An 18,374-nucleotide genomic window follows, 5' to 3' on the forward strand; every position below is an offset into this window, starting at 1 on the left:
GCTCAAGGGTCGTACCGTCGTGCTCAAGGGTCGTACCGTCGTGCTCAAGGGGCGTACCGTCGTGCTCAAGGGTCGTACCGTCGTGCTCAAGGGGCGTACCGTCGTGCTCAAGGGGCGTACCGTCGTGCTCAAGGGGCGTACCGTCGTGCTCAAGGGTCGTACCGTCGTGCTCAAGGGTCGTACCGTCGTGCTCAAGGGTCGTACCGTCGTGCTCAAGGGGCGTACCGTCGTGCTCAAGGGGCGTACCGTCGTGCTCAAGGGTCGTACCGTCGTGCTCAAGGGTCGTACCGTCGTGCTCAAGGGTCGTACCGTCGTGCTCAAGGGGCGTACCGTCGTGCTCAAGGGGCGTACCGTCGTGCTCAAGGGGCGTACCGTCGTGCTCAAGGGGCGTACCGTCGTGCTCAAGGGTCGTACCGTCGTGCTCAAGGGTCGTACCGTCGTGCTCAAGGGTCGTACCGTCGTGCTCAAGGGTCGTACCGTCGTGCTCAAGGGTCGTACCGTCGTGCTCAAGGGGCGTACCGTCGTGCTCAAGGGTCGTACCGTCGTGCTCAAGGGTCGTACCGTCGTGCTCAAGGGTCGTACCGTCGTGCTCAAGGGTCGTACCGTCGTGCTCAAGGGGCGTACCGTCGTGCTCAAGGGGCGTACCGTCGTGCTCAAGGGTCGTACCGTCGTGCTCAAGGGTCGTACCGTCGTGCTCAAGGGGCGTACCGTCGTGCTCAAGGGGCGTACCGTCGTGCTCAAGGGTCGTACCGTCGTGCTCAAGGGTCGTACCGTCGTGCTCAAGGGGCGTACCGTCGTGCTCAAGGGTCGTACCGTCGTGCTCAAGGGTCGTACCGTCGTGCTCAAGGGTCGTACCGTCGTGCTCAAGGGTCGTACCGTCGTGCTCAAGGGGCGTACCGTCGTGCTCAAGGGGCGTACCGTCGTGCTCAAGGGTCGTACCGTCGTGCTCAAGGGGCGTACCGTCGTGCTCAAGGGTCGTACCGTCGTGCTCAAGGGTCGTACCGTCGTGCTCAAGGGGCGTACCGTCGTGCTCAAGGGTCGTACCGTCGTGCTCAAGGGTCGTACCGTCGTGCTCAAGGGTCGTACCGTCGTGCTCAAGGGGCGTACCGTCGTGCTCAAGGGTCGTACCGTCGTGCTCAAGGGGCGTACCGTCGTGCTCAAGGGTCGTACCGTCGTGCTCAAGGGTCGTACCGTCGTGCTCAAGGGTCGTACCGTCGTGCTCAAGGGTCGTACCGTCGTGCTCAAGGGTCGTACCGTCGTGCTCAAGGGTCGTACCGTCGTGCTCAAGGGTCGTACCGTCGTGCTCAAGGGTCGTACCGTCGTGCTCAAGGGTCGTACCGTCGTGCTCAAGGGTCGTACCGTCGTGCTCAAGGGGCGTACCGTCGTGCTCAAGGGTCGTACCGTCGTGCTCAAGGGTCGTACCGTCGTGCTCAAGGGGCGTACCGTCGTGCTCAAGGGTCGTACCGTCGTGCTCAAGGGTCGTACCGTCGTGCTCAAGGGGCGTACCGTCGTGCTCAAGGGTCGTACCGTCGTGCTCAAGGGTCGTACCGTCGTGCTCAAGGGTCGTACCGTCGTGCTCAAGGGTCGTACCGTCGTGCTCAAGGGTCGTACCGTCGTGCTCAAGGGTCGTACCGTCGTGCTCAAGGGTCGTACCGTCGTGCTCAAGGGTCGTACCGTCGTGCTCAAGGGTCGTACCGTCGTGCTCAAGGGGCGTACCGTCGTGCTCAAGGGTCGTACCGTCGTGCTCAAGGGTCGTACCGTCGTGCTCAAGGGTCGTACCGTCGTGCTCAAGGGTCGTACCGTCGTGCTCAAGGGTCGTACCGTCGTGCTCAAGGGTCGTACCGTCGTGCTCAAGGGTCGTACCGTCGTGCTCAAGGGTCGTACCGTCGTGCTCAAGGGTCGTACCGTCGTGCTCAAGGGTCGTACCGTCGTGCTCAAGGGTCGTACCGTCGTGCTCAAGGGTCGTACCGTCGTGCTCAAGGGTCGTACCGTCGTGCTCAAGGGGCGTACCGTCGTGCTCAAGGGTCGTACCGTCGTGCTCAAGGGTCGTACCGTCGTGCTCAAGGGTCGTACCGTCGTGCTCAAGGGGCGTACCGTCGTGCTCAAGGGGCGTACCGTCGTGCTCAAGGGTCGTACCGTCGTGCTCAAGGGGCGTACCGTCGTGCTCAAGGGGCGTACCGTCGTGCTCAAGGGGCGTACCGTCGTGCTCAAGGGTCGTACCGTCGTGCTCAAGGGGCGTACCGTCGTGCTCAAGGGTCGTACCGTCGTGCTCAAGGGTCGTACCGTCGTGCTCAAGGGTCGTACCGTCGTGCTCAAGGGGCGTACCGTCGTGCTCAAGGGGCGTACCGTCGTGCTCAAGGGGCGTACCGTCGTGCTCAAGGGTCGTACCGTCGTGCTCAAGGGTCGTACCGTCGTGCTCAAGGGGCGTACCGTCGTGCTCAAGGGGCGTACCGTCGTGCTCAAGGGTCGTACCGTCGTGCTCAAGGGGCGTACCGTCGTGCTCAAGGGTCGTACCGTCGTGCTCAAGGGTCGTACCGTCGTGCTCAAGGGTCGTACCGTCGTGCTCAAGGGTCGTACCGTCGTGCTCAAGGGTCGTACCGTCGTGCTCAAGGGTCGTACCGTCGTGCTCAAGGGGCGTACCGTCGTGCTCAAGGGTCGTACCGTCGTGCTCAAGGGTCGTACCGTCGTGCTCAAGGGTCGTACCGTCGTGCTCAAGGGGCGTACCGTCGTGCTCAAGGGTCGTACCGTCGTGCTCAAGGGTCGTACCGTCGTGCTCAAGGGTCGTACCGTCGTGCTCAAGGGTCGTACCGTCGTGCTCAAGGGTCGTACCGTCGTGCTCAAGGGTCGTACCGTCGTGCTCAAGGGTCGTACCGTCGTGCTCAAGGGTCGTACCGTCGTGCTCAAGGGTCGTACCGTCGTGCTCAAGGGGCGTACCGTCGTGCTCAAGGGGCGTACCGTCGTGCTCAAGGGTCGTACCGTCGTGCTCAAGGGGCGTACCGTCGTGCTCAAGGGTCGTACCGTCGTGCTCAAGGGGCGTACCGTCGTGCTCAAGGGGCGTACCGTCGTGCTCAAGGGTCGTACCGTCGTGCTCAAGGGTCGTACCGTCGTGCTCAAGGGGCGTACCGTCGTGCTCAAGGGGCGTACCGTCGTGCTCAAGGGTCGTACCGTCGTGCTCAAGGGGCGTACCGTCGTGCTCAAGGGTCGTACCGTCGTGCTCAAGGGTCGTACCGTCGTGCTCAAGGGTCGTACCGTCGTGCTCAAGGGGCGTACCGTCGTGCTCAAGGGGCGTACCGTCGTGCTCAAGGGGCGTACCGTCGTGCTCAAGGGTCGTACCGTCGTGCTCAAGGGTCGTACCGTCGTGCTCAAGGGTCGTACCGTCGTGCTCAAGGGTCGTACCGTCGTGCTCAAGGGTCGTACCGTCGTGCTCAAGGGTCGTACCGTCGTGCTCAAGGGTCGTACCGTCGTGCTCAAGGGTCGTACCGTCGTGCTCAAGGGTCGTACCGTCGTGCTCAAGGGGCGTACCGTCGTGCTCAAGGGTCGTACCGTCGTGCTCAAGGGGCGTACCGTCGTGCTCAAGGGGCGTACCGTCGTGCTCAAGGGGCGTACCGTCGTGCTCAAGGGTCGTACCGTCGTGCTCAAGGGGCGTACCGTCGTGCTCAAGGGGCGTACCGTCGTGCTCAAGGGGCGTACCGTCGTGCTCAAGGGTCGTACCGTCGTGCTCAAGGGGCGTACCGTCGTGCTCAAGGGTCGTACCGTCGTGCTCAAGGGTCGTACCGTCGTGCTCAAGGGTCGTACCGTCGTGCTCAAGGGGCGTACCGTCGTGCTCAAGGGTCGTACCGTCGTGCTCAAGGGTCGTACCGTCGTGCTCAAGGGTCGTACCGTCGTGCTCAAGGGTCGTACCGTCGTGCTCAAGGGTCGTACCGTCGTGCTCAAGGGGCGTACCGTCGTGCTCAAGGGTCGTACCGTCGTGCTCAAGGGGCGTACCGTCGTGCTCAAGGGTCGTACCGTCGTGCTCAAGGGGCGTACCGTCGTGCTCAAGGGGCGTACCGTCGTGCTCAAGGGGCGTACCGTCGTGCTCAAGGGGCGTACCGTCGTGCTCAAGGGGCGTACCGTCGTGCTCAAGGGGCGTACCGTCGTGCTCAAGGGTCGTACCGTCGTGCTCAAGGGGCGTACCGTCGTGCTCAAGGGGCGTACCGTCGTGCTCAAGGGGCGTACCGTCGTGCTCAAGGGGCGTACCGTCGTGCTCAAGGGTCGTACCGTCGTGCTCAAGGGTCGTACCGTCGTGCTCAAGGGGCGTACCGTCGTGCTCAAGGGGCGTACCGTCGTGCTCAAGGGGCGTACCGTCGTGCTCAAGGGGCGTACCGTCGTGCTCAAGGGGCGTACCGTCGTGCTCAAGGGTCGTACCGTCGTGCTCAAGGGTCGTACCGTCGTGCTCAAGGGTCGTACCGTCGTGCTCAAGGGTCGTACCGTCGTGCTCAAGGGTCGTACCGTCGTGCTCAAGGGTCGTACCGTCGTGCTCAAGGGGCGTACCGTCGTGCTCAAGGGGCGTACCGTCGTGCTCAAGGGTCGTACCGTCGTGCTCAAGGGTCGTACCGTCGTGCTCAAGGGTCGTACCGTCGTGCTCAAGGGTCGTACCGTCGTGCTCAAGGGTCGTACCGTCGTGCTCAAGGGTCGTACCGTCGTGCTCAAGGGGCGTACCGTCGTGCTCAAGGGTCGTACCGTCGTGCTCAAGGGTCGTACCGTCGTGCTCAAGGGTCGTACCGTCGTGCTCAAGGGGCGTACCGTCGTGCTCAAGGGTCGTACCGTCGTGCTCAAGGGTCGTACCGTCGTGCTCAAGGGCCGTACCGTCGTGCTCAAGGGTCGTACCGTCGTGCTCAAGGGTCGTACCGTCGTGCTCAAGGGTCGTACCGTCGTGCTCAAGGGTCGTACCGTCGTGCTCAAGGGGCGTACCGTCGTGCTCAAGGGTCGTACCGTCGTGCTCAAGGGTCGTACCGTCGTGCTCAAGGGTCGTACCGTCGTGCTCAAGGGGCGTACCGTCGTGCTCAAGGGTCGTACCGTCGTGCTCAAGGGGCGTACCGTCGTGCTCAAGGGGCGTACCGTCGTGCTCAAGGGGCGTCCCGTCGTGCTGAAGGGTCGTACCGTCGTGCTCAAGGGGCGTACCGTCGTGCTCAAGGGTCGTACCGTCGTGCTCAAGGGGCGTACCGTCGTGCTCAAGGGTCGTACCGTCGTGCTCAAGGGTCGTACCGTCGTGCTCAAGGGTCGTACCGTCGTGCTCAAGGGTCGTACCGTCGTGCTCAAGGGGCGTACCGTCGTGCTCAAGGGTCGTACCGTCGTGCTCAAGGGTCGTACCGTCGTGCTCAAGGGGCGTACCGTCGTGCTCAAGGGGCGTACCGTCGTGCTCAAGGGTCGTACCGTCGTGCTCAAGGGGCGTACCGTCGTGCTCAAGGGTCGTACCGTCGTGCTCAAGGGTCGTACCGTCGTGCTCAAGGGTCGTACCGTCGTGCTCAAGGGTCGTACCGTCGTGCTCAAGGGGCGTACCGTCGTGCTCAAGGGTCGTACCGTCGTGCTCAAGGGTCGTACCGTCGTGCTCAAGGGTCGTACCGTCGTGCTCAAGGGTCGTACCGTCGTGCTCAAGGGTCGTACCGTCGTGCTCAAGGGTCGTACCGTCGTGCTCAAGGGGCGTACCGTCGTGCTCAAGGGTCGTACCGTCGTGCTCAAGGGTCGTACCGTCGTGCTCAAGGGGCGTACCGTCGTGCTCAAGGGTCGTACCGTCGTGCTCAAGGGTCGTACCGTCGTGCTCAAGGGTCGTACCGTCGTGCTCAAGGGTCGTACCGTCGTGCTCAAGGGGCGTACCGTCGTGCTCAAGGGGCGTACCGTCGTGCTCAAGGGGCGTACCGTCGTGCTCAAGGGGCGTACCGTCGTGCTCAAGGGGCGTACCGTCGTGCTCAAGGGTCGTACCGTCGTGCTCAAGGGGCGTACCGTCGTGCTCAAGGGGCGTACCGTCGTGCTCAAGGGTCGTACCGTCGTGCTCAAGGGGCGTACCGTCGTGCTCAAGGGGCGTACCGTCGTGCTCAAGGGTCGTACCGTCGTGCTCAAGGGTCGTACCGTCGTGCTCAAGGGTCGTACCGTCGTGCTCAAGGGGCGTACCGTCGTGCTCAAGGGTCGTACCGTCGTGCTCAAGGGGCGTACCGTCGTGCTCAAGGGGCGTACCGTCGTGCTCAAGGGTCGTACCGTCGTGCTCAAGGGTCGTACCGTCGTGCTCAAGGGGCGTACCGTCGTGCTCAAGGGGCGTACCGTCGTGCTCAAGGGGCGTACCGTCGTGCTCAAGGGTCGTACCGTCGTGCTCAAGGGTCGTACCGTCGTGCTCAAGGGTCGTACCGTCGTGCTCAAGGGTCGTACCGTCGTGCTCAAGGGTCGTACCGTCGTGCTCAAGGGGCGTACCGTCGTGCTCAAGGGTCGTACCGTCGTGCTCAAGGGGCGTACCGTCGTGCTCAAGGGTCGTACCGTCGTGCTCAAGGGTCGTACCGTAGCACTCAAAGGTAGTACCGTAAAGAGAGAGAGAGAGAGAGAGAGAGAGAGAGAGAGAGAGAGAGAGAGAGAGAGAGAGAGAGAGAGAGAGAGAGAGAGAGAGAGAGAGAGAGAGAGAGAGAGAGAGAGAAGGGGATTGAGTGATTGAGAACGAGGCAGACTGGGACAAGTTAAGAGAGGGATTGGAGGGGTGGTCATGATTGGTACACAGATGGATAAGAGATAGGGGGATAAGAGACTGATGAGAGATACAGTGTGAATGAGCACAGGCAGAATGAGCAGTAAATGTGCATTTGTTTCATTCCGATCGTACTTGGAATTGAATGCCAAGATCGTGAGTGTGATTATCGTATATAAAAAAAATATAAACTTATAATTGCTCTCGAGAGAATTTTTATAAGTATGCGATGTCGTGCGTCAGGCCGCGTGGTAAAGTGAGTGTGATACAGCTCTTGAAAACTATGTCGTGCAGGTGAATGTAGTATAGCTGCCTTCAGGATAATGTCGTACAGTTGAAGAAGATAGCTTGCGTTTAGCCTCATGACGTATAGATGTGTATAGTAAATATAGATGTGCCTAGGATTATGTCATCGAGTTGGATGCAACACACTGGTGTTCAGTATGTAGACTACTGTACCACATAGCTATGACCACGAATGTTTTTTTTCTATATTGAGTTCTGTAATATAGCTATTAAGGTCTCCCACTTGATTAAGTTGTATTTCAGCCTCGGGGGCGCAAAAGAAGTGTCTCCTCCCTTGACCTATACCATGATCTTAGGTTACGTATAGATAACTATTACAGATGAACTTTATTTCTTTTGCGGAGTAACAGTTCGTTCATGTATACATCTATATCCAGAATGTGATACCAGTTAATACCCATAGTCCTGCACTCAAACCCTGGGACTATAATTAGTATTCTGCATGACAGGTGTTTCTTGCATATTGTTGCGCGCCGTGTCACACTTGATTTCATTTTCGTCAGTTGATGTTTTGACTTACCTGCGAGGGGGCCAAGAGGTGACTAATTTATTGCTCATTATTACTGATAACGGAAGTGCGAGCTGTATCTTGCCTTCAGAATCATATTGGATAAAGTCTGTCATCAAGGAAAACACATAAGGTGTCAGTAGGATTGAAGACGGTGGTGGAAATGTGAGTACAAAGGAAGAAAAAATTTCCCCACAGCGTAGAGGGTTGAGTTGAGGTGACTGGGGGGGAAAAAATGGAAGTAAATCGTTTGTATTTGGATGGTTAACTTGAATTGAATAGGGATGCCACAGAATATCTATGACTTTAGGGTGTTCGTCGGTGGGGATAAAAAGGGTTGAACACCATTGACTTGGATTGAGTTTTATTGGCATGCTTTGGACGATGTCGTGTACGTGACCTAGATGGGTTGGGGGTGGATGGCGAGGGCTGCTGCGCTCTGGTTCGTCAGTTATGCCGTTGGCTGTCCAGGTGCTTCCCGTCTTTATCAAAACCCCTGATTTTCTTCCGTTGTGCTAAGTGGCATTTCCCCGAGAGAGCCTTGAACACCGTCTTTTTTTTTTTTTTTGATGCTCCGCTTTGATCATCCCATTTTCTTCCTTTTTTTTTTTTTTCATCTGTCTCCTTTGCCTGCCTTTGTCTCTCCCCTCATTTCTTTTTATGCCTCTCTCTCTCTCTCTCTCTCATTTCCTCCCCTCCCGTATTTCTTTCCCTTTGTCATCCTTTTTGTTTTTTTGTCCACCCAGCCGCTTCCTCTCTTCTTCTGCTCCTCCTCCCCTCTTTCCTCTCCTGCCTTCCGGTTCTTTCTCCACAGGCTATCATCCTTCTTCTTCCTCCTCCTCTGCTTCCATCTTTATTCCACTCTCCTCCCTCTCTCCCTCCCTCCCTCCCTCTCTGCCAACCTACCCTTCCTACATCGAGTTCCGAGGGCGAGGAAGGAAGAGCATATGTATAAAGGCTGTAAGGAGATGCCCTAGTCATTCACACAGGGTGGGGCCGCTCGGCGTACCTACATACATACATACACACCTTAGCCACGCCTCGTCAGCTACGCACCACGGATACGCCCGTGTCTACCGTCCTTCCATTACCTGTGTGGTCGGACCATTCGGGGCCTGTGTGGCTACCAAGAAGTCGCCACTACAGCGATACCACCTCCTCAAACCACCTGCCAACAAGGCCACTTTTATACACACACACTCACCCCGGACTCTACCTCACTCCGCCGCTGACCAGACACACACCCGAGGCACAACCCTTATCAACAGGTCTTACGCAAATGCTTTTACACCCTGTCTCGTTCCTGCGCTCCGTCTCAAACCCCATTAAACTCCCGTCGCCTATTCACCCCACCCACGGACGGGCTTCCTTCCCCCCCCCCCCCCCCCCCCGCCCCGCCCGCCCCGCCCGCCCCTCCCCGTCTCCCCAAGTCTCCACAGATGCCCCGACGTCCGAGCAAAACATCTGGCAACAAACAGATAATTAGCTCGTTTTAACTCCCCCCAAAACTTAAGATGAAGGGAAACGCAACGGGGGAAACTTTCCATCTTCCCCCCCACCACCACTTTCCTCCCCTCCTCCATCTGGAAGTTTGTTGTCTAATTTGGTTTTATTAATTCCCTCGGCGTTCTTCGCCGTGCAGTTGGGGAATTGTCGTAATGTTCCCGAGAGACTTCGATTTGCAGAGCCAATCAGGCTCGCCCCCGGTGTAGATATAGCCTGCAAGTTCCTCCACGGGGGGAAGGGTTTATGGGCCAACTTGGTCTTGCTAGGCCTAGGTCTGGATTAAGCATCCTGTCCGAAAGGTGTGGTGCTCCTCGCTCGTGGGGTTTGCCCACCAGGGCTGCAGGCGTTGCAAAGCTTGAGTGCAGTCACGAAGGTCCTGCTGTGGCCATGTTGTAGGTATTGCAGTGGTCATGTTGTAGGTGTTGCTGTAGTCTCAAGGTCCTGCTGTGGCCATGTTGTAGGTATTGCAGTGGTCATGTTGTAGGTGTTGCTGTAGTCTCAAGGTCCTGCTGTGGCCATGTTGTAGGTATTGCAGTGGTCATGTTGTAGGTGTTGCTGTAGTCTCAAGGTCCTGCTGTGGCCATGTTGTAGGTATTGCAGTGGTCATGTTGTAGGTGTTGCTGTAGTCTCAAGGTCCTGCCTTGGCCATGTTGTAGGTATTGCAGTGGTCATGTTGTAGGTGTTGCTGTAGTCTCAAGGTCCTGCCGTGGCCATGTTGTAGGTATTGCAGTGGTCATGTTGTAGGTGTTGCTGTAGTCTCAAGGTCCTGCCTTGGCCATGTTGTAGGTATTGCGGTGGTCATGTTGTAGGTGTTGCTGTAGTCTCAAGGTCCTGCCTTGGCCATGTTGTAGGTATTGCAGTGGTCATGTTGTAGGTGTTGCTGTAGTCTCAAGGTCCTGCCTTGGCCATGTTGTAGGTATTGCACTGGTCATGTTGTAGGTGTTGCTGTAGTCTCAAGGTCCTGCCGTGGCCATGTTGTAGGTATTGCAGTGGTCATGTTGTAGGTGTTGCTGTAGTCTCAAGGTCCTGCCTTGGCCATGTTGTAGGTATTGCAGTGGTCATGTTGTAGGTGTTGCTGTAGTCTCAAGGTCCTGCTTTGGCCATGTTGTAGGTATTGCAGTGGTCATCATGTAGGTGTTACTGTAGTCTCAAGGTCCTGCCGTGGCCATGTTGTAGGTATTGCAGTGGTCATGTTGTAGGTGTTGCTGTAGTCTCAAGGTCCTGCCGTGGCCATGTTGTAGGTATTGCGGTGGTCTGGTTGTAGGTGTTATTGTAGTCTCGGGTTGTAGGTGTGACTGCACTCAGGTCGTGGTTATTATTACGGTTATCTTTGTCGTAAGTTACTGCCATAGTCAGGTCGTTATTACTGTAATTAGGTCGTAGGTATTACTGTAGTCAGTATGTAGTTATTACTGTAGTCAGGTCGTAGTCTTTACTGTGGTCAGGTCGTAGGAGTTAGTGTGGTCAGGTCGTAGGTGTTACTGTGGTCAGGTCGTAGGTGTTACTGTGGTCAGGTCGTAGGAGTTAGTGTGGTCAGGTCGTAGGAGTTAGTGTGGTCAGGTCGTAGGAGTTACTGTGGTCAGGTCGTAGGAGTTAGTGTGGTCAGGTCGTAGGAGTTAGTGTGGTCAGGTCGTAGGAGTTAGTGTGGTCAGGTCGTAGGTGTTACTGTGGTCAAGTCGTAGGGTAATTATTAACTACGTGACTGGAGTCAGGTCGTACGTCATTATGATCATCGTTGTCATCCCATTATATCATTTCATGTCGTTAAAAAATCGGTCCCTAGTTCAGTGGCTGGGGACACATTAGCAGGGATTTATGTATTGTTGGTGTCAGCTCATTAAGGTGAATGGCTCTGTTATTTCCTGTAGTGATGGGGCTCTGGGTGATGCAGTAGCTTGTACAAGCCCAGTGAGGCGTCTGGCGTGAAATACATATATGTATTTGCAGGAGGTTGCCGGGGCGCTCCCCTCCCTTCGTAGCTGCAGAAGTGTTGTTTGTGTTCCTGTGTGTGTGTGTGTGTGTGTGTGTGTGTGTTTCCAGGTTGTGGTCGCCGATTTACCTCCCTCATCGAGGCCAGGCTTTAAGTAGCTTATAAAAACGGCTGAAAATGCGGGGAAGAATTGAAAGATAATAATCAAAGAGTTTTGAATTGGTTGTCTGTCTTAAGGGGCTGGTTGCAGCTTCTTGTTCGCCGTGAATTTTCGCGCGCACACACACACACACACACACACACACACACACACACACCATACAGTGAGTAGACTATTTGTAGGGATGGATAAGACACTCCGTATGTGTGATATAGACAAGCAGCAAGCCCGAAAACATGGTTAGAGAACTCTGCTAATATACCTGTTCCTCCTCCTCCTCCTTTCTATTATCTCAAGTGTTATCTCAAGAAGTGCTTTCCCCTTTGAGTTTGGTGCCTTCGCAGAACGTTCATTTTGACACAACCTGCAGTTGTGGGTGGATTATGATATTTTCTGTACCTTCGGCTTGGCGAACAGGTGGTCAGCCGGGGAAGGCGAACAGGTGGTCAGCCGGGGAAGGCGAATTTGCCGCCCGCCTCATCTTAATCCTATTGTTGTTCTTTCTTTCCCACCGTGGTTATGTATGGTGTACGTATTTAAAAAAAAGAAAAAACAGGAGAGATAAATGAAAATATTCTCCTCATAAATGGACGGATGAGAATGCCAGAAAAAAAAAAATGTTAAGAGGAGTGACTTTGTAGGCGAAGGAAAATAAACGTCGGAATGGTCTTCAGTCCAGCTTCTCGGTTGTTTGTACGATGAAAATGAGAGTTGTTGAGACTGTTGCCAGTTGTAAGCCCCGCCCAGACATGAACGTGTGTTTACCACCGTGGTTTTCCCCCATTGCGTACAACATGCCACCGTAAACTCATCGGGTATGCAGGGGTGGTGGTTGTTGTGGCTGGCGTATACGGTAATAGCGTTTGTTGTGGTGTGACGTATAGCCCAACATTGTGGTCTGGTGTCCAAGAGAACCGTTTTCAAAGATGGCTTCATCAGCTACTCGTATTATAATGTTGCCACTGAGGTGGGATTGTCTGATTAATGATACATGGATTGTTATTGATTATCTTTCGCCACAAAAAGTCATGGAGGTATGATCTCACTCCACTTGTATCATTATCCCTTTTTATCAATGCGTTTCTGTTTTTTTTTTTTTTTCAATGCCATTCCCGCATTATTTTACATATACCAAACGTCTTTATATATATATATATATATATATATATATATATATATATATATATATATATATATATATATATATATATATATATATATATATATACCATCACATTTTATCAGCACGGGTTTTGCTCACGATCGATTCTGTCCTTTGGAAAATCCACTCCAGCGGTGACTTGGCCAGGAGATCGACTTCCTGCCAGATTGCACGTCATTTGAAAGCGTCGCAGGCAGCCAGCCTGCAAGGCAGTGTGACCAGCCATCAGTTTTTTAATCATTTCTGTTTACCCGACTTGAAGCGTTTGTGAGCAAGTGTTTGAGTTGCAATGAGGGAAAGATTGGAATGCTTTTAGGAGTGATAAGTTTGCAGATCAGGGACATTACGGTGATATATATATATATATATATATATATATATATGTATATAGTTTTCTTACAGAAGGCCTCTTGGGAGGTGGGGTCGTGTGGATAAGCAGTTTTTACGACATCAAGAACGACGGAGTGGTAAGAACCATAGCAGTGGAAGGGAAAGTAGGAGCAGGTCGAGGAACGAGAAGGGGAAATAGCCACTGCTGAAAGTGGTGAGAGTAGTGGTAACCGGAGATGCCCAAATGGTCTCGTTAGCTCTCTTGGTATTGTATTACAGGACCAGATGGTTGTATATATATATATATATATATATATATATATATATATATATATATATATATATATATATATATATATTTGCTTTGTCGCTGTCCCCCGCGTTAGCGAGGTAGCGCAAGGAAACAGACGAAAGAATGGCCCAACCCACCCACATACACATGTATATACATACACGTCCACACACGCACATGTACATAACTATACGTCTCAACGTATACATATATACATATACACACACAGACATACACATATATACACATGTACATAATTCATCCTGTCTGCCTTTATTCATTCCCATCGCCACCCCGCCACACATGAAATAACAACCCCCTCCCCCCTCACGTGCGCGAAGTAGCGCTAGGAAAAGACAACAAAGGCCACATTCGTTCACACTCAAGTCTCTAGCTGTCATGTAATAATGCACCGAAACCCCAGCTCCCAATCGCATGTTTACCAAATGGCGTCCTAGCTTCGTGTCTTCGATGTATATCAACTGACTGTTATATTTCTCTCTTGTGTCTCCCCTGATGATGTGATTATTACACGAAAGTGCACTTGGGAACTTATCGTGTTTCATTTCCCCCGTGGACTCATAGGCATATATATATATATATATATATATATATATATATATATATATATATATATATATATATATATATATATATATATATTGGACAGACATATATTAATTGTGACAGTTTTTGTGATCATGGAAGCAGACGTAATTATTTACGTTAGGGGAAATAATTTACGGCATTTGTCGTGGTATTTTCGCTTTACTGTCGGCCACAATCACGGGTAACGTATGTTTTTTGCCATTAGTGAAAGCCAAATGATGCGCGGTATTTTTATGTGCCGGTTTTATTACGGGGCTGTGTGTCCCTCCCACCCCGGGCCCAACGAAGCCCATGTGTCACCGTGTGACAAGGTGGCGTCACATGAGGGGCGGCCCATGATGATGGGGGAAGGGTCTCCGAGGGTCCCCACACACACACACACACACACACACACACACGCGCCCCCCGCGGCTTTATTTAACCGTACGGGTTTTATTTTTTGGACTAGAATCGTCGTTTTTACTTTGCTTTACTTTGCTTTACTTTGATCTACAGTAGAGCTTTACTGACCTGGCATTGTTTGGGGCCTTGATTGACCCCATTAATTTCTGTCTCCATTTGCCTTTTTTTTTGGGGGGGGGAGCGTCTTTGTTAAGTCTTTTATTCACCCCGGCCTACGGGAGGGGCTTATGCCATGAGAGTTTACACCTCGACGCCACCAAGACCCGTACGTGTCTCTTGGCATATTTAGGTCAGTGTGACGCATGCGCATCCCTGGAGGAAAAAAGAATTTGCATCATAGAAAACTTTTTTTTTTTTATCTCTCCAAAAGAAGGAACAGAGAAGGGGGCCAGGTGAGGATATTCCCTCAAAGGCCCAGTCCCCTGTTCTTAACGCTACCTCGCTAACGCGGGAAATGGGGAATAGTATGAAAGAAAGAAAGAAAAGAAAACTGGCTGTGTGGGTAGTACACTGAGTGATTCCGGATGAGCTCGCCCGCGATGTGTTGAAAATTTGTGTTCCAGTTATCGTGTCGTAATGCCGACCCGTTGTACGGTTGTCTGCCTCATTTTTTGGAAGAGGTGATCTATATATATATAGATGAAGGGATGAAATCTTCCTATGTGTACTTAGGGGGGTTATATAGTGTCTGCTTGCTCTTCAACACTGCTGTATTCATGTCTGAATGTGTATGTTATCTTCCTGTCAACCTAACTTGCCTTTGTCTTCAATAGCAGTCGTCTTGTTAAGTCACCAATCACCCGCCCAGTATTGCAGTGGTTCGTTTTCCGTAGTTATTATCTTTTGCTATTACCCCCCCAAAAAGAGCAGATGACTTCAGAAACTTGAGATTAGGAAAGTGAATCACACTTTTAGCGTGTTGGATCCTTCCAGAGTGATACCCAGCAAACACCTTTTGATAATTCTGGAGCACGTAAATTCCCCGTTATTTCACGGCCTGGTCCTCAAACTTCCCTTCGCAAACCCGTAAATTTGTAAAAGGAATTCCGTCCACAGTTTAATCTTAGGGGACTCGCCAGAGGCACGAGTGTCGGGGCGGGTTTCAAACCCACCCACTCCCCCATCCACCTCCGTAATATATGATCAGATGTTGGGAGGCCGTGTTTGGGACGCGACTCCCCGCCAGGGGGCTCCCCAGTGTGGGATTTTTCTTAACGTCGTTTGTGGGATGATTCCCGTCCGGGACGTGGAGTGGGCGGCGACGTATCGGTTGTGGATATATAGATAGATCTTGATAGACGCGTCGATTAGTAGGAGGAATTACGTTACGGTCGCGATGGCGTGTTGGGTAGAGATGGATGTAGTTCGAGGGATAGGTGGATAAATAGATTGATGGATCACCAGGAGGTCTATTGGAGGAGACTGGCGTGGCGGAAGATCGTGGCTTTTGCCTCTGCGTTCGCTGAACGACGTACCGGGTGTTGATAAAGCATTTCTGAAAATTAGTCCAGAATATTCATTGATTCTGAGTTCTCGCGTACACGGAATGGCCTAGCCCTTCCTTCGTTATATTTGCTGGGAACGGGATATTCTTCTGACGGGACTTCGTACTGCACTCAGTGACGTATTGTAGGAAACTGTTTTCATAAAGACTTGTACGCCTGTTAAGGAAAATTATGTCTACCGCTCACGACGGTGAATAAAATGCTTCGAAGGGATTGGTGATTTGTACGCAAGAGTATTTTGTAGAATTGCGTATGGAGAGGATGAGCGGGGAAAAACTGTACCATACAGGAGGGAAGTAAGGGAGAGAGAGGGGAGTAGAGTTGCAGAAAGTTGTGGGGTATCGGAACCTGGACGTTCATGAGGGTGCGAGGCGTGCGCTGAATAGAAGTACTATGATCTCATTGGTGTATTGATATGGTCAGGATAAACCGAACAGTGTGTGGATCATGGCTGTGGAAAGTAGGCTTATGGTTTCCGTGCCACATACCTGGCATGTAGATTGTGGCTGTTTGCAAGTCAGGCCATTGTTCTTTTGGTTCCTGACGCTCTCTCGAAAAGGCGAGAGAGAGAGAGAGGTTATGTCCCGATGCGTCCGGTGATTTACAACGATCGTCTAGTGTATCTTAACCGTGTACACTTTAGGGGTAGTTGGTGAGTTATTACCTATTATGAGTTTATGGCAACCAATTCACAGATGAGTAAAGAATTGGCGTTGGATTTATCACCCTCTAAATAGGTATCCATGATTTCATTACGGTAGAGAACGCAGTGGAGAATATCATAGCAAATTGTTCACGTCGAATGCTGCCAAGGGCTATTTAATTTGGGCCGCAGGTAGCAATCAATCACCATTACAATCGCTGGAGGCCAATATTGAGACGCGGAGCGTAGCCAGGGCTGGGCTGGTGGTGATGGGCGCTACCCAACCCCTGGTGGCGGTGGTGATGGGTGGGTGGTTTCGTGTATGGGTGGCGATGGCGTCATGTGTGGTGAAATGGTTGTGGTAATAGGGTGGTATCGGCTTTTTATTTTCGCGAGGTGATGTGGTTAGTGATTGTAGTAGGGTTGTTAGTTCTCTTTTCTTTTTTTAATGGTTGTGATTGTGGTGATTAGCAGAGGGGTGATGAGGGTGGTCGTTACGACAGTTGGTATGGGAGGGACTGGGGTCGCTGTGGCGATGATGCACCGGGTGGTTGGGGGGTTATGGTCGTGTTGATAACAACCTGTGCTGGGGGGGGATTAGGTGTTATGATGCCTCCATCCCTCCTCCTGCAACATCTAAGATGAGGAATTCCCTTCCCTTTTTTGTCTGTCCCTCTTCAGACAACTTTCCCCTCCTTTTAAAAAGTCTACACACACACACACACACACACACACACACACACACACACACACACACACACACACACACACACAAACATACACACACATTTGGAGCTCCTGATTAATCTCTGCTTTCTTTCTCTCGACTTTTTTTTTTCTTTCATCTTCCAACCGAGATGGCCTCGAGTGGGGCATGTCATTTGTCCATACTCGTGTCGGTCACTTGAAAAAAAGAAAAAGAAAAGAAAAAAAAAAGAATGACAGGTGGGTCACCATTTCTTGAATTCTCTCTACTGTCGTACAACTTCTTGACCTCCGTGTGCTGCCAGGATCCACAGCTCCGTTGCTCAGTATATTCCATTCCTGTAGTACCCCCCCCTGTAGCAGGATTTTCTTTCGATCGTCTCTTCACAAGTTTCTAGGTTAATTTCATGTTATGGCTTCTGATTGTTATGGTTCTTTCTTTGCGACTTTTGAGGAGCCGTGGTTCTCGAGCTGACTTGAAAACTAAAGATGTTGTGACTTGGATCGACTCTTACTCCTCTGTCTTCCATGGTGGACAAATTTCTGGCCTCTAACATCTCAGTGTAACTCCGCTCGGAATTCTGCTCCCATCCATCCGTGTTGCCCTCGTGTAGACCTTCTCTACGAGTTCTTTTTGCTTGTTTGAGTGCGGCGACCAAACTTGAGAGGCATAGTCAAGTTTTGGCCCCAGTGTACGACGTGAACAGTTTCCTCTCATGTTTCCATGTACCTGAATGTGGCTGTAATATCTGTAAAGCAGAGAGTTTGTCTCTACAGTGAGCGTAAGGTGGTGGGGCGGGCGGAGGGGCGGCTGTGGTAAAAGTTTACTTATATAGTGTCGATACTCAAAGTTCTCCTATCTCGCACGCACACACACACACACACACACACACACACACACACACACACACACACACACACACACACACACACACACACACATTCCTGCAGTTTATATGAAGTGATTTTGATGATTTTTTTTTTGTGTGTGTGTGGTTTTTATGGTGAGTCTAGAAGGCATTGATTCAGCCACTAGTGGTCCTGTGATGTTCAGTGGGTGTCGGGAGATAATACGATCCTCGTAGCTGTAGTTTTTCGTTTCGTCGGTCGGTGACGAATGCCCAAGAAAAAGGCTATGTTTTGGCTGGGGACTTCAAAAGTCCCCTCTGGGACCCGTAACCATCCTCTCACTTGTTCCCGCACCCGATCGCGACTCCCCGGACGCACAAGTTACAAGACGTATCTCCTCCTCCTCCTCCTCCTCCTCCTCCTCGGGCACGAGACTCGATGCATATATTTTGTTCTCTTGACTCCGGTCTAAAGTACGGACTCCTGGAGCAGAAATAAATTTGAGTCGCTGGCTCGGCTCGCCAGCTCGGCCCCCCGCTCCTCCCTCGCTCGCTCTCTCGCAGAGAAATGAAACGTGGAATTTGAAACTTGTGTGTTTAAATCATTCCGCGGCAAAATGTGGAATCGTTTCCTGGGTTTCACTAACTTTTGCTCAGCCCATGCAGTAAAGTTATCAACAAGGTGGAAAATGTAATCTTATACGTGGTAGCATTTCATTCCTTTCGTAAAAGTGAATATTGGGCTGAGTGGATTGAATAATA

The sequence above is a fragment of the Panulirus ornatus genome, chromosome 46, assembly GCF_036320965.1.
Source record: "Panulirus ornatus isolate Po-2019 chromosome 46, ASM3632096v1, whole genome shotgun sequence".
NCBI classification, from domain to species: Eukaryota; Metazoa; Arthropoda; class Malacostraca; order Decapoda; family Palinuridae; genus Panulirus; species Panulirus ornatus.